The sequence below is a fragment of the Rhinolophus sinicus genome, chromosome 17 (assembly GCF_057876585.1).
Source record: "Rhinolophus sinicus isolate RSI-liver-muscle chromosome 17, RSI-T2T, whole genome shotgun sequence".
Lineage (NCBI taxonomy): Eukaryota > Metazoa > Chordata > Mammalia > Chiroptera > Rhinolophidae > Rhinolophus > Rhinolophus sinicus.
Genome location: NC_142517.1, coordinates 43,897,255 through 43,903,123, shown reverse-complemented (window position 1 = coordinate 43,903,123; position 5,869 = coordinate 43,897,255).

Genomic DNA, 5,869 nt, shown 5'->3' with positions numbered 1-5,869 from the left:
AAGATTAGTAAGAGAACCATGCAGTGGAGGTGGGGAGTATTCTAGGTACAGGAGACAGTGTGTACAGAGACTTGAGGTAGAGAAGTCACTGTCCATTTGCAGAAAGGTAATGAGCCAGTGAGACTGGAGAACAGAGTGGGGGAGAATGGCATCCAATGAGGTGAAAAGAACGTTCTTGTGGCTGATGTTTTTGGGGTCATGGCTATCTTTAAAGATCTGTTGAAAGCTATGTATCCTTTCTCCAGAAACATACTCATCCATTCCCAGTTAAGGAAGTTCACAGATTTCCAGAAACCTATCTCTGAACTTTAGAGTAAGAAATCCTGCCTCATGGACAGATGTGATTGGAACTGGCTCTCAGGAGGGGAAAGAGTTTTGGCACAAGAGAGAGTTGGAAATCAGCAGTGTTTGCAGGCTTGCTGGAAGCCAAGGGTTCTCACTAGGCAGGGTTTTGTCTCAGTCCGACTCCCGTTCCACTCAATGCTCTTGATTCACAAAGGCAAGGTGAGTAATATGGGCCAGGATATTTCTATGCTTATGTGCATCTTGAATTTGCTTGCAATGCTAATAGTGGCATTGGCCTTTAGATAATGACTTTTCTCCTTCTTTTCCTGGCTTAAGTCTCTCTTCCCAGTGTAGTTACCATCAGCACCAGTGATTCTGTATAGTGTTTGAGCCTATGGCAGAGAAATAGACTCTATGGCATTGGTTTTTCTGACTCAATGGACTTCAAAAGCATCAGCAACAATATTAGTGAAGCTGTTGAATACAAACCATTTTCTAATGCATTTTTAATTAGTATTTGGTCAGCTAAGTTAACCAATTTATAAAATATGTGGAAGGAAAGGCCTATTAAAATGAATTCATGTTTGGTGAGGTAAACCTTTCCACAAACTTAAAACTATAAACTAGGTGCTACTTCAGAATGGAAAACGTGGTCAGGCAGGTATGCAAATCCCCTGCCGAGACTATTTTCAATATTAATTATCTTGCTGTGCTTTAAATGGTTTTTTGTTTGGGTGTTAAAAGGTTTGTGAAGATTAGGTTATTTAAATGACAGAAATCAATTTTCCAGAACTTGGACAGTCTTTTGCAGTCAACTATAAAAAGCCAAAGGGGTGGAGAGGGGAGGGGCGTTTTATGTATCTCATTTCTTCTATTTCAAATGTGAAAACAAACTAAATTGTAGTACAAAGAAAGCAAGGTGTGCCTGAGAGGAAAAGCAGCAGGTAGAAAATACAACTGCCTTCTTAGGCTGATGGTAGACAGGGTGATGAGGGGAATCCACTAAGTGTGGCCATGGCCAGAAACCTCATCACAAACTGTACTCTCTGAGCTCAGAAGCTTCTTAGTTCAGGTGTTAGGAAAGCAGAAAATGTGAGATAAAAGTGTGCAGCGTTACTGCTCAGAGGAGGGAGGAGCTGAAATAGGCGCTGAGGAAAGGGAACATCCTCTGTCAAACTGCAAATGTCTTCCTCTTTCCTAGGGTCAATGTGCGCCTTGAGCAAAATTTGATTTTAATTGAGCAGATGAGGAAGACTGCACTCTACAAAAGGCCTGCACTAAGGTCTGAGCTGGCCCTGTCCACAGACAGCTTCCTTTTGGGCAAATGAGAGGCCTCGTGCATCAATGTAATTGACACAGCACAGGCTCTGCTATGTAGGGGCCATGATAAAAAGACCTAATATATAGTAGGTTTGTGACACAAGTTTGATAAGTGTATTAATCTTCTAGGGCTGCCATAACAACATACCACAGACTGGATGACTTAAGCAGCAGAAATTAATTTTTTTACAGTTCTGGAGGCTGGAAATCCAAGATCAAGGAGTCAGCAGGTTTAGTTTCTTCTGAGGCCTCTCCTTGGCATATAGATGGCTGCCTTCTCTGTGTGCATGGACTCCTGGTGTCTCTTCCTCTTCTTATAAAGACACCAGTCCTATTGGATTAAGGCCCCACCCTTATGACCTCATTTAACTTTAATTACCTCCATAAAGAACCTATCTCCAGATATGGTCATATTGGGAGTTAGAGCTTCAAGATATGAATTTGGAGGAGATACAATTCAGTCTATAACAGTGAGTGAATGGATGACTAATTGGTTGAAAGGAGGAATAAAAACTATAAATCCATAGTGCTATAAAAATAAATGGAAAGAAAATATTAATTTTGACTTGAAGAATTAGGGACATATTTTAGAGGATGTGTAATTTGAACAAACCTTGAATAATGGTGAGAACACCGACAGGACAGTATGAGGGAAAAAAGGAAGCTATGTCTTGTAGAGGACACAGAAGATTTTCATAAGAGTCTAAACTTTTAAAAAATTATCTTCTATAACTCAGTCTAATGCTCTTTACACAGGAGAAAGATGGTCAATTGGATAATAAAACCTCATCATATATCAAAATTACTGAAGTACATATGCTACTTCCAGAATATGATAAACTGAAACGGAAATAGGAAATTAGAAAATTGTAAAAGATGGAGAAATATAAACATAAAATGCAGTTAGGAAGAAAAGAGAGAATGGATCCTTCTATAGACTAAGATTCTGCCAGATGTGGAATCATGAAGGGAGGCAAGCGCTAAGCTCAGTTCTTACTCAGTCATTCATTCCTCATGAGACTATGAAAACGCATTCAATCTATCTCTCACTTGGCAGAGTATTCTAGAGTCTAAGTTTAAGTGATTTTTTTACTTGATAAATTTGCACAGAGAAATTTCATTTATTCTTGTAATGTTCAAGTGGTTATTAGTAAATTGGGTAAAGAGGCAGAGAGAAATAATTGTGAAAAATAGAGGCTAGAGAAAGAGGAAAGATGAGAAAGAAGAGATGAAAAGATACCTAAGGGGAAGATGAAAAATGAGAAATAGAGGGTGAGGGAGAGGAAGCAGAAACAGGCTTTCAAATGGAGTGTTAGTCAAAGCAGGCAAATGAGTTTTGTGAATTACTCTTGTAGCTCCCCTCCTGTTTTCATGAGCTTTGTGAAGGCAAGGCAATGAAGGTTAATGCCTCTCTTAATAGTATCCACTGCTTAACCAGTGGTAAAAGTTCAACTCCTCTTCCTCAAATCCTAAAAGTCTCTGTTCTGAATGGGAGAGGGATAACAGTCCACCTAGAGTAAATTATTCTCTGGGCTTCAAAAAATGAACCAGAGCATTGTCACTCCACATTCTAGCAGACTGATTCTCAATCTCCTCCTTCCTCTAGTCACACTAGAGCAAAAGGCATCATTCATGCTGATGGTCCTGGCAGAGATCCCTGCAGGGTAAAGAGGACACAGACTCCTCCAGGAGGAAGCTTCAGAATTTCAGGGGTAAAGTGTCGGGGCGGGAACTTGGAAAGTAGGGGCCTAGTGAGGTGGCTGACGTAGTTTGAAATCTCCTTGTTACGACATCCCAGGGCTCCCTGCCAAACATAACCCCCACTCCTGACCATACCTGATTGGAAATCATTGTTGTAGAATTCTAATCGAAGTTAAGACGCCCGTCTTAAACCAAAGCCTTATACCAAGCTCAGAGGAGGCAGGAGACCACAGAAATTGATCTGATAGCCAGAGGAAGACATGCACTGATTACTGGTTACCTGAGCTCTCTGCCTTTTCTTTTACCATTGCAAGCCATCCACCCATAAGGTGTCACCATAAAAAACTGCTACAATCTTTTATAGCCTCACCCTGCACAATAACCTCCCCACAAGTATCCATGGCCCAGGCACTGCTCCCCACACCGTTCCCTTGAGCTTTCAGCAATTTTCATATTTGATGTTCAATTCTCCATCTTTCTCCTGTATGGAGAGCATTATACTAAGAGTTACACGGGATGATTTTTTAAAAGTTTAAACAATCCTGGCTTTTGAGGAACTTAACATCCATAGAATATATCACGTAAGAACTCTAATGAAACAGATCAAATGGTAAAAGCAGTGATCCCCTTATCATTTCCATGGCTTAGGGCAAATCACAGGATTGTTCCTCTTACCACTTTTCTATCAAAACCAGGTAAAAACCAGTCCCATACAAAAACAAACAAACAAGTGAAAAACCAAAAGGCAGCTTTGAGGGAAATGTTATCTAACAGCAGTAGCTGTACAGAGGCAGAGAGCGTCTCCCTGCAGACTTTGTTTTGGCTCTGGTGGGAGGATTAGGGGATGACTGAATATTTTTAAGCCTTTGAAAATACTTGGCCCCAACTAGTGAGCCATCTTTTCTTCCTTGGCAGCCTTCTTGCACATCAACTACAGGTCCCTCTTCATGGTCATGTTGGTTACATTTTCCATATCCAAGAATGTTCCTAAGAATTGTACAGACACAACTGGTTGATTCACTCCAGGGAAAGTTGGAAGACTGGAGTCTGGGTAGGAGAAGCATTAGAAGCAAGCCCTTGCGGGAGAAATTCCCCAACTGATTTAAAAAGGCATTATTTGTTGGAATAATATATATTTGGGTGGATTGACAAGGTTTCTCTATTTCTCTCCATTTTCCTATATTACAGATGTCAGTCTTTTCCCAAAGGGGCTGTTTCCATTAGCGTTGCATTTTATTGAGATCACTGCTTCTCACCAGTAGGTTAGAGCCATTAGTGCTCTGATTTTTAGCCATCGTGACCTGTCATTACCCAGGCTGTTTTGCCTCATGATCACATAAAGCACATAATAATAGAACCACTGGCGTTTTAGATTTCATTACAATTCATATTGTGTTTAGCACTTTTCCCCCTGTTCACTTTAATTTCTGTGCATCACTGAACTGCCTCATTTCCACGGAAATGAAGTTAGTCCCAAAGGCTGCAGGCACTTTGATTCTAGAGCTGGTGATTCATTTGTGAGCTTCTGTGTCTTCCTACCCCAGTGGACAAGCACACACATGTGTTTGTACACAGAGCACTTTATCTTTTCCAGACTGTGTTGTTTTCATTATCTTTCCTAAGAGCTGATATGAAAACAAATCTTTGCTTTGCTCAATTGTGTTTAAGACTCAGGGCCATTAAAAGTCACAAAGCAAGCACATCTGAGTGGTCATGATAACTAAAGGCTTGTTCTTTTATAGATATTTCCTACTTTTGATTGAGTACGTACACACACACACACACATACACACACGCACACACACACGTACACACACGCATGCACGTACACACACAATTTCAACCATTTCTTTTTTCTTTACTGAGCTTACTGTTTTTTTTAATGGGTGCCTTAATTGATCAGTAAATGCTTCCTGAATGAAATGAACATATTTCTCCCTTGACTTCGATTGATTTATTAGTAAAAGACATCACATTGGTTTGGGTGTATGGAAAAAACTGTAGGTGTATGTTGAAAATATCTTTGCCTTTTTCATTCTTTGCATGATTGTGTAAAGAGTCTCAATCAAATCTGAACACATTCCTGAAGGAAGTTAATGACATCATATGCTCCCTCTGTGGGAAATAATTTTTTCATTTAAATAGCTTGAGGATAATAGAACTTCCTGCTGCTACCACATTTGGGGCCATACCACAGGTAAAGGCTCTGACTTTCCTTGAAACAGGTGCTGATAGAACCGCTTATCTCAGAACCACACAAAAGGTTGAGGCTGGACGGCACCAGGTTTCAGTCTTTGTCTTTTCTATTTCCTGCGGTCTTAGCTACCACAACATCAGGATTTGAGGTCTTTTTGCTTTCTTTGTCTTCAGTTTTAGTCAACCCTTCAGATTTGATTCATTTCCTCTCAGCCTTTCATTTAGTTTCTTAATTCTCGTCCTGTTGACTTCCTTAACTCTTGACCAATTTGGACCTCAGATAGATATTTCCCCTAATCGAAACAATGCCTGGGTCTTTGAACATATTCCACCAAAAACATGAGTTCAGTGAAATGTGAGGACTTCT